Here is an 11,062-nt window from a genome sequence, read left to right as displayed (position 1 = left end):
AACACGGGGGCAATCCCTACCCTGCAGCTGCAGGCAAGCAGCTTGGGCAAAGCATCCCGGGGCGGGGGTTGCGCGCAGCGGGGCCGCGTTGCTTCCGCAATTGCGGAGGGCCTCGGGACGGCCCTCCCCGCAGGGGCTGCGGGTGCCCCCGGGGCAGGACTCCCCCCGGCCCGCGGAGGGACGAGCGGGCGCTGCGCGGTGCGGCCCGGCTCGGCTCGGCTCGGCTCGGCTCCCCCCGCGGTGCGGGGAGGGCGCTGCCGCAGTGACTGCGGTCCCGCGGAAAGCTGCGGAGCCGCCCGCCCCGCCGCAGCCGGGCTGCCTGCAGGTGAAGTGAAAGTCGTCGGGGAGAGGCAGGAGGAGGCGGCAGAGGAGGAGGAGGAGGGAGCGCGCAGCCCGTCCTGCGCGCTGCAGCCGGCGGAGCCTCCGCACCGCCCCCCGGCCCTCCGCGGCGGCGGCGGCATCCCGGCGCTCCGCCGAAGTGAGTGCTTCCCAAAGTTCGCCTTCCCGGGGGAGGGGGTGACCTTCGGGCGGCTGCGCCGCGGGCAGGTGGGGCTGAGCGGGGCGAGGGTCGGCGCTGCCTCCGCCGCCTCCTCCCGGGACCGGCAGCAACTCGGGGAGGCGAAGGGTAGGGTGGGGAGCGGTGCGTGGGGGGCCCGGGGAGCGGTGCGGGCTCCCGGCGCTGGGGGACACCGGCAGCCTCGGCGGGGGTGAGCCGGGCGGCTGAGAGCTGGCCACACACGGGTGGGCTCCGGCGGCGGCCCGGGGCGGGTCGGGAGCGCCGTATCCTCCGGCCGGTCTGCCTGTCCCTTTGCTTGTGAGTCTTCTGCTTGTGAGTAAACTTCGGAATATGTCAAACTTAGAAGTTACTTATGGTAAGCATGGAGTACCACAGAAATTGCTTTCCCCCAAAAAAACCATGGTGTGTGTGTATTGCATGCTTTGACTGTATTCAGAAGCTTTCCACAGCAGAATTACTGTGCTTTTTGGAGGAAAAAAACCTAACCCAGATCCTCTAAGAATGTGTAGTTTGAGTCGCAAGCTTTTCCTTTGAGCCCTGAGGAAGAAAGCGCAGCTCTCTAAACAGTCGAAGTGCGAGGTCCGCAACCCTAGACCTGCTGCCCTGCTCTCAGGGACAGTGTGAAGGTGGAAGATGCTCAGTGGGGTGTTTTGCGTGTGTCTTTGCCCATGTGTGTCCCGAGGTATTATATGCTGTCAGGTGAGAGTCAACTTTTCCTGCTGCTTCTGGAGTTCAAGAAAAACTATTGTTAGCTTCAAGAATAGCAGGATTTGGCTTGTCTGTGTTTGCCGAGTTCAGCCCCTGCATACAGTACTGGCCAGCGTGGTGATGTCAGTTTCTCAGAATATTTAAATGTCGTGTTTAGTGCTGCATATCTGTGCTGCTGGTTACAATCAGTCATTATTAATTTGCTATTATTTCTTGTTCTTTCTCTGTCCTAATATCTTTAAAATACTTGCTTGAAGCCCTGCAGATGAGTATTGCGTTCTGCCCAGGGAAGTCACCAGCTGATCATTTGCATGTCTTTGGCTGCTCAGGAAGGCTGCCTGGACAGCAGCTTTTGCTTACTGTGAAAGCATAGTTAAACTATTAGATAAAATATTGCATAATATCAGACATTAAGATCTAATTTTGTAGACTTCTGGTAACAGACTTTCTGCATGCTAGAGATGGGTATCAAAACCATATTTTTTTTTTCTTCTAACCTTGTGAACTGTGTGAAGCGAAGTGCAGTGAGTATGCAGTGCATAGAATCAGCCAGGTTGGAAAGGACCTCTCAGATCATCAAGTCCAACCCTTGATCCACTACCTCCGTGGTTACATAGAATCATAGAAATCTGTATCCTTTAGCTCTCTAAGAATGACATTTTAATACAGTGACCAAGTTAGATATCTGACTAAATAGAAGAACTCTTTCCTTAACTCTGTGTTTACCAAACCAAACCTAATCTCAAATTCCTTTGATAACACCCAAACTAATGCATGCAGGAATTTCTGTGTGCACAAGCTGGTCTTGTATGTACAATGTCCAGGGTGCAGTGTTGATAGTGCACAACTCTTTCTCTAGCCAGAAACTCGCTCTGACTTCGTATGACTTCTGACTACTGTATGTGCCTGGAGCTCTGACTGATGTGCACAGGCCCGAAGATTTTATATAATGCCATAGTTCAGGCTTCTGGGTTTTAAAGAACCTTTATCCTCAGATCATTTCAAAATTAGAGGAAGAGGTTTAGTATTGAATATTTTTAATGCTTCTGTGTCTGGAACTGTATACTTTTTTTTTCCCCTGTATGGCAGATGAATTATTCTAAAACTGTTTTGACAATTTGCTATAATTCACATTATGTTTTCTAAAGAATTCAATGTTCAACAATAAAACTACCATAGAATAAAACTACTGTGTTTAGTTACTTTTTTTTTTTTAATATGCCCTCCTCCCCTCCCAAATCATTGCCTTTGTATTCCTATTCATCATTGGGTTTGCTGGTTTTGTTTGTTTGTTTTTGTTTTGTGCCTTTTTTTTTTAAACAGGTGTTCTGAATAGCTAACTTGCTGTCTACCTACTTTCAGTGTTAGAAGTAGCAATCTCCTGTTTATTGCTTTGTGATAAATTACTCTGCTGGTAGTCCATATATGTAACTTTTGGTTTAGGCTATAGGGACAGGTGGGAAAAGTTAACTTGCTGGGTTTTTTCTGACATAGTCATAAGGAAGCCAATCCTGTGGTATGGCAGACTTGTTTCTTGAGAAAATAAATTTATTTCTCCGCATTGAAGGTTAAAGCTTGGCAGCTCTTTGTTGTGGAGTCTTGTGTAACAGGGGCTGTCCAGACATTGGTTTGTTGGGGCAAGTATGACGTCTAGGCTGCTGTTGGTAACAGTTTGGATTTTGTAAGGTTGCCCTTAATTGAACGGCTCTCTTGTGTTTGACATTTGCTGCGACCTCTTGCTGTAAGCAAAGGGAGACAGTTAATGATTTTGAAGCTTGTCTTTCAGAGTTGAAAATGAGGATGTTTACTTCTAGTTCCTATTCTAACTCTCAGTCATGGTTGAATTTTTACTTTTTTTCTTCTTTTTTTTTTTTTTCCTTTCTTTTATTGCATCTCTATTACACTTGGGATTTTTAGAAACATACAGAAAAATTCATGCATGTACTGAGAATCTAGGTACTTAAAGGTTGCTTTATAGATACAGAAGTCTTAAAGACAAAACTTGCTAATTTTTACAATTTTTATGTTGTTTAGTCAGTGTTTGCAGAGGACTACTGGAAGTTAAGTTAGAAGCAGTGAAGAAAGAAATGAGAAAGTGGACTCTGAGTGGCAAACACAGCACTGAGAAAAAGGACAACTCACTGGAGCAAGAAGCAGAGGACACAAAGCAAGCTGAGAGGGAGGGAACTAAAGAAATAACTGGGAAAGTGGGGTGGAACTAATGTTAGCTGGCAGGGAAAGAGGAAAAATATGGACTTTCTTTTTCTATTTGACTCATCACTTACATCAAATTGTAGTAAGTGTACAATCTCTTGGAGGATGAAAGATTATTTTTACTTACCATTCCTTAGGTCGATTCTGTTGTGGTAGGCAGAAGCTGCAGCCTATAGAGAGGAGTTTTATTGCAGACCCAGCTTTGTCATCTTGTAGTAACCGACTAATTAATTTTGTGCACTACCTCAGTCTTGGACTCTTCTGCTGAAGTAGTTCATGTGATTGGTTTGTCATGGTATTTGTGGCACCTCAGCAACAGTACCAGAAATGAGTATTCAAAGGGTGGTTGGTGGTAACTGCTTTCTCTCATAAATAGCCTGGCTGGAATGTAAATTGCTGACCTGGGGGTGAAGGCCTTTCCAGTCCATTGCAATTACTTGAGCTTTTGGTCCTCTTCCAGAACAGTGCATTCCAGCTAGGCATTGCTGATTCTTTAATTTTGCAAAAAATAAATTGCTTTTCCTTAAACGTGTTGTACTGTGGTGCAAAGGGACATTCCTTTGTGATACCAAACACCTCAATCCTTCTGACTGAAAAAGGTGTTGTCCTTGGTCTTGATCCAGTGAAGATTTGAATGTAACCAGACATTGTTTATCTGTAAGTCCTTATAGATTTGTATTTGTAGATTTGGATTCGCTGAAGATGTCTCAGAACTTGGATATACTTTATATATGCAAGATTGCTCCTAATTTTTTTTCCCCTTCAACACAACTGAATGATTGTGTTTCTTCTTTTTTTCATCCAATGCAAACTGGAATTGGCTATATTCTTGAATGCCTCAGAATTCATTAAATAATGGAATGGTAGTTTTCCAAGCCAGCATGAAATGAAATAACTGTAAACATGTATACAAAAAAGGAAAACACTGAGATATTTGTTGCTAACTTTGAGGTATACTGCCAGATCTTGGAGTAACAACATTATTCGTGCCAGGGTGGTGGGTAATGCCAGGAGAGGAAACAGGTTCTGTATTAGGGACAAAATGGATTGGGACAGTGCAGTGGTTCCTCCAGAAACATCCCTTGATAGTAAATGTTGGTAGGGGTTTTTTTATTATTTTATTTTAAAAATTTATTTATTAAGAGGATGTTAAAATTATCAGTTATTACCTCTTTTGCTTCAATTTCTTTGGATGGGAGAAGGGAAACAAAGCCTTCTGTAGTTCCCCACTGAAAACCTCTCTTGAAACCCTGGCTCACTGGAGTATTCTCCAAATCACTTGATACAGTGTTTGAGTTTCTGCAATTTAATGGCAAGTCTGTAAAATCTTGTGGACTGTGTATTTTTTTAAAACAGCTTAGCTTTTCTGTTTGTTATCATGGAGTTTCTTTCCTTGTGTCTCTTCCTCCTGTAGTATTATACATCTTGTTACTTTAGGCCCTAAACTGCCCCCTTCTAAAGTACAATTTGTAAGTGTGTGGTTGTTATTTTTTGTTTGTTTGTTTTTGGTTTTGTTTTTTTTTCTCTTTTCATGCAGTATGGACTAAAACCAGTTTGTAGATCTTATGAGATGCAGTGGAAACTTACTTTTCTATGTCCCTTCTTTGAGCATGGCAAGACATGAAATTATGCCTTGGTGGAATTTGGTAGGAGTTTGGTTGAGAGTGCTACGGGATGGTTAGGGTTGACAGGGATCTCTGGAGGTCATCTTGTTTAACCTCCCCATGCAAGCAGGCCCATCTAGAGCTGTTTGCCTAGGTGACTTCTGAGCCTCCCTGGACACTCTGTACTCAGTCAGTATTGCTAAAAAAGATATGAGTTTCTTTAAGGCGGAATTTTAATCGAGTCTTTAAAAACTTTGGAACTGGAGATGAGTATTTGATGAAGGATGCAACTTAAACCAAATTAAAAAAAACACCAGAAAAAAACCCAAACTTCTGGTGTTTCCTTGTTGCCAAGATGGTGTATACAGCCTTATACTGCTCAAACTTGCAAAAGCTGGCATTTTACTCTTCACTTGCCTACCTAGTGCTTCGCTTTCATTCAGTTTTCTTATGAGCTTGATCCCAAAAGAGCATGAGCACAAGAAACAGTGAAATCCTCATTTCCTTTCCAAAGATGGAGAAGGAAGCCCTGCTTGCACTACTGGCTAAAGGCCCCTTAATTCTGAAAGAATGCAACTTAGTCATGTCAGATTAAGGAGTTCTGGGCATCATACATCCCTACATATATGCATTCCTCCTGCGCCTTTTCTGGTGCAGCTGATGCTGGTGGGTGCTCCATCTCTCTGTTCCTGAGTCTGGATATGCATTTCAAACACACCTTTCTTTAGCTGGAGTCCCCAATCTGAGAGAAGATTTTCTGGGAAACAAAAATATATGTATGTATCAATTAATTTGCAGTTGGTGGTGTTTACTGCTTGACCAAAGTTCCTGCCTTTTTCTGTGCTTTCCTTAGAATACTTTGAAACTGTATTGCATTAATTCAGTTTTGCTGTGCAACTCAGATAAAATGTACAGCATAATATGCAAGGCTACTATAATTAGGCTTTTACTAATTGTTTTAGAAGCTGGAAACCTAGGAAAGTTTTTAAAAGTGAGATGTAGCAGTACTATTTTTTTCTCATAATTGACTTACCATTTTCTGTTTAAACCAACTTTTTTCTTGCAGTATTGCATAAAACAGAGTAATCTCTACAGGCGTGTCAGAGCTCAGCATCATGTTGTTGGGTATTGGGATACCAGTGAGGAAAAGTGACATGATCTTGGGATCATGTAAAACAGAACATGGACTGTCAAGATAGTTAAGACTGAATATTGCTTTAGTAATGACAACTCCTACCTTGGAAACTGCATTCTGTCTGGCAAGAGTCTAAGTTTTGTAATGAGAAAATATATTTTATCCTTTATTGCTATGAATTTGTATGGAGATTACTTGGAAATGTTTGCTGGAAGAAGTTTTGTAAAATTATTTGTCTTCATTTTGAAATCCAAAAGGACAGATTATACGTATTTGTTACTCAGTGATGGAGTATGTAATTAGTACTTTGGCTGAACATGTATTATGCATTTAGTTAGCAAATACTTTCCATTGTAACGTTTGTTCTAGTAAACCGTATTTTAAGTATGGATAATCCTCTTTTAACATAATTGGAACATGGAGCATCTTCAGTTTAAAGACTGGTGGGATAGTTGTAGTATGCTGCTGTAATGTCAGCGAAGAAACACTGAAGTGCAAAGGAGTCACGTGCTATAAGCACGACTGCAAGATTTTTGTATTTCATCCAGTCCCGTTTCTAGCGTTCTCGTATATGGTGGTATAGTCATTATAAAGATTTTAATTGGCCAAGAGCTTGCCAGCGTGTGTTTGCCAACTATGCTGAAATCCTGGCCAAACTTCTTAAAATTATGCAGTAAATTGCAGTTGGCTGAAAATGGCAGATATAAATAGATGATATGGTGCTGAATTACAATTCATTATTGAAATTCAGCTGGTATGTAATAGATAGCCATAAAAAGGCAACATTTTTCCCCTAATATAGGCCTTTAAAAGAACGCAGTATTTTTTTTTTTGTAAAGTTAATGTTTATCACAAACTCATAAAGACTAGTTCATAGTTTAGCGACTTTGTGAAAAAAAATATACTTTTCTGTTCTTGAAAAGAAAGTGGTCTACTATCTGGTTGGTTTCCAGTGGGAATAGTTCATTATTTTGGGGGGGATTAGGCAAAAGTCGGATGAAAAGTGTATTTTATACATATATTGCTTTTCAAGCATCTTGCTTCAGAAATCATATGGGAGAACAGCAGTATCTGTAGTTGATTATTATTTGTGTTGCCTTCTCCCCATAACAAAGAATATTTTGTGCCTGATTGGAACTTTGAAACTGGTAAGATACAAAGGCTTATTCATGGAATTGGATTTTACTAATCTGTATTTGGCTTCATAATAGTGCCTTCCAGAGGCTAGAATAGCATCAAAGTCCAATTGCATGACATGTGGTGGCATGTATAGTGAGCACTCATGGGACCTCATAAAGTCTCTAGAGAGGCCTCCAGCAGACAGCAGGGACAGCTGTGGTGTCAGAACAGGTTTCTTAGGGCTTGATTCAGTCATGTTTGTGCAAGCTCCATCTGTGGAGGGTTTCAAATATCTCAGGGCAACCTGTGCTGCTGCTTGACTCTTCTCCCAGTGAAAATAGCTTTATGGGTTATGGGTTTCTCCAGCCTGTATGGTTGATGTGTGCTTTTGTGTTAGATCTTGACTTTATTGTTTGCATTGTCTAACAGGACATTTTACAATTTGATTTTAGAAGAAGAGGGTCAGTTCCCTAACTTAGATGTTTCACCTATGTGCTGGGGCTGTTTCTTTTGCACACAGAGAAGTTGTGTGCCTTAGAATCCAGGCTAAAACCCACTTCTTGGGGCAGGAGGTGCAGAGAGTGAGGAAATGCCATGTGTGGGTAATGTTTGATATCCTGTCTCCATGGAGGTTAGGCATATGGGGCAATGCCAAGTATTGGGTATGCAAAAGTCCAAAGTCTAGCATTTGCAAAGCAGTATGTGAGGCCAACACCAGGGCCTAGTTCCTGAAGCTTTGTCAGTTTGTATTGTGCAGCTAGAAAAACCATTGTTTAGTTGTTATCTCTGCTCCTCTGAAACTTGAGACCTGCAGTAGTTTGGGGTCTTTTAGGTAAAAGACAAGCAGGTTAGTTTGAAGCACTTTCAGTAGAATGTTTCCAGTTACCTTGCTGCCTTCAAACTAGTTCTTCTGTAGTAGGTGTCACAGGAGTGGTAAATTTGTGAATTACGACTCTTCAGCCTCTAGTTAGCACTTCCAAAATCACTTGGCAGGAAAACTGGAAAGACATTAAGCAATTCCTCAGCCTAGGTAAGCTTTAAACCCACTTCTCCAGTACTCTAGCATCGTAAGTTGCTGAGGTCTGTTCACGTGTCTTCTGTTGAACTCTGCAGCTGAATGAACAAACTTCAATATCCTTGTGGGCAGGAAAACATAAAACTATTTCCTTTCTTTTAGAGTAATGGCAATGGTGAGGAAAATGGACCAATGAGTGCTACTGCCACTGAGCTGGAGTCTAACTGTCTGCAGATGTGGTCTCTCAAGCTTTATCTGTGTTACTGTGAAGTGTCTAACTGCTGCTGTATTCACTAACAGTATTAATGATGGATACATCAGCTGTCAGCATGCTAATAAGCATCATTAACTATCCTCAAAGCCGCTAAATGACACAGCTGTTGAAAAGGCAGGAGTTGCAGGCATCTGCGTGTCTGAGCTCCTCTTCCAGCTCTAATGGATGGAGCTCACTGAGGGAAAACCTGAGGGCAAAAGCTTGAAGGCAGATGAGTCTGTGTGAGAGATTCTTCCTTTTGATGTTTGCTTTAATGTTAACAGAGCACCAGCTCTCACTGGAATTGCTTGACTGGAGTTGTATTATTTTGGTGTCTAACAACCTGTGACCCTTTATTAGTTTCTGGTGTTATTATTGTAATTGCACTGTGACATCTAAAAGTTTTCAAATGATGCAGTGAGGTCAGTGTGCCTTCCTTGGTTACTTGTAGGTGCAGATTTACTGGTAGCTAAACCTTTTTATTTCTCACTGTTCTCAGGGTACTGTCTTTTTTATGCTAAAGGTTACAAATTTTCTTTGTAAACTAAGTATCTCTATGGGCAGACAGTAATATCCTATTACTGTACTTTTGTAATTTCATAATGCAAGTCTTGTAACCAACTCTTTTATGGGGTTCTCTTTATGACCTTTGCCACAGAGCTTGGTCTCTGGATTTCCCAATAAAGACCAAACCTCTGAATACTTTATATCCTTCACAATAAATCAGACCATTCACAAGCATCCAACACAGAAATTAATGGTCTTCAATTTTTTTTGCCTATGAAGGATAAAATCTCGCTCGCGTTTGCAGGAGGACTGCAAGGAGAAACGGGGCACTTCTGCTAGGAGGGTGAGGTTAAATGGAAGTTGGGGAGGGAGATCTGCGGCACAAGGAGGAGGCGTTCAGTATCCGCTGCCCTTTGGGATTCTTGGGGGAAGTCAGATGAGGGATGGGAGCGGCGGGCGCTGCCGAAGCGATCCGCGGCCACAGGAGGGAGCGCGGCGGCTCCGCGTCGGGCGCGGGGGCTGCTCTGCCCGGCTGCGCCCCCCGGCCCCGGCAGAGCGCACAGGGCAGGGTTTGTCCTTTGCGGGACATCTGCTCAGCCCTTCTATTCGCAGGGCCTCGTTTGCCGGGGCTGGGGCTTCAATGCTATTTTATGCGTCCAGCGGAGTTTTAAAGGTTGTGTGCAGGGTGAGAACAAGAGTCCCTTTCTTCCCCGGGCTGCCGGCCTCTGGAGCTGCTGGAAACTTTCAATGAATGATAAAGTTATACTTTTCCTTAATCGTTTTATTTTCGTGGTTGACATTTTAAAAATTCTGAACAAATATCTGCAAAGGGCATCAAATAAGCTGAAAATTATTAAGATTCAAAGATCTTTACTTCAAAGATGAAGTTCAGTGATGTAAATATTTAAACCACAAATTCTTTGGTATATTAAGATAGTCAGCGCAAATCTGTCTGGGGTTCTGTTGCCCACTCTGCTCAAAGGAACCATCATTTAGCCATACAACACTGTTGGACACAGTTGTTATAACAATGGCATTTCTCTATTTGTGATTCCATACTAAACTGAATTTTAAGGATACTTGCTTTTCTCACCATCTTCACATTCTATCGTTACAAGGACTTAGTTTCTCAAATACTCAAAGCAACCAAAACACACTATGACTAAAGGATATCAATAACAGCATATCAGATGTTTCAATACATTGCTGTTGTTTCAAAATCAAAGTTTCCCAGAACCATATGAGGTAATCAGGCGCTCCAGCCAGTCATGGTAGTTCCTTAGGTGCAATGCACATTCGAATTCAGAGACACAGAGAAGTCCCTCTGACTCATTTTACTGATGTCTCAGAACAATATTTCTAATCCCTTTCAGATTTGCCCAACTTTTTTTCCGATGGGGTCTTTTTTACCTCCTCTTACATTTGCTCTAGAATAAGAAATGGAATGGAAGTGAAGAAAAATATAGGCACTTTTTCCTTTTGAGTCTATACCATGATATTTGACATGAAGCATAAAAGCGTAGAGGTATTCAGACAGACTGTCACCACATTGCAGCTATCTCTCAGATTCAGTATTTTTTTTATAGACCTGGATGTAGAGTCTATGTTTGTGAGATTTGACACGTCCTAGCAACTCCTATCATAATGTCTAGGATCTTGAACCCACAAACTATCTTCACACCTCTTTCCCTTTACTCATTTTATAAAGATATGGACATTAAACATACTGTCCTCTTCTGAAATAAACCAAACCAGATTTAAAAACAAATTAGTAATGTAGTAGAAAAATCACTAAGCCATAAAACCTAAAACCTTGAGGCTAGTTGTTCTGTAGTTGTATATCATATGCAACATTTAAGTATGACAATTTAGCTGTTCATTGTAACCAGGCAGAGCTGAAATACTGGGCTTATATCAGTTCATGAAATGTCAGGTACTAAATTGGAACTGATTAAATGATTAATTTAGTTGATGCATTCCTTTTGAACAA

The 11,062-nt window shown here is 42.1% G+C and overlaps 1 protein-coding gene across 1 annotated transcript in view; it reads left to right on the top strand.

The window, feature by feature from the left end:
• The first annotated feature begins 394 nt into the window (after positions 1–394).
• KIAA1217 (KIAA1217 ortholog) overlaps positions 395–11,062 on the top strand; it is a 353,867-nt gene continuing 343,199 nt past the window's right edge. The window contains exon 1 of the mRNA XM_027658718.1: positions 395–478. The gene's annotated coding sequence lies outside the window, so the exon portion shown is untranslated. The remainder of the gene's footprint in view (positions 479–11,062) is intronic.

Source organism: Corapipo altera, unplaced genomic scaffold, assembly GCF_003945725.1.
Source record: "Corapipo altera isolate COAL_440 unplaced genomic scaffold, ASM394572v1 63, whole genome shotgun sequence".
In the NCBI taxonomy this organism is placed as follows: domain Eukaryota; kingdom Metazoa; phylum Chordata; class Aves; order Passeriformes; family Pipridae; genus Corapipo; species Corapipo altera.
The sequence above is the reverse complement of the archived record's forward strand: the minus strand, read 5'-3'. Positions and strand labels throughout refer to the sequence as shown.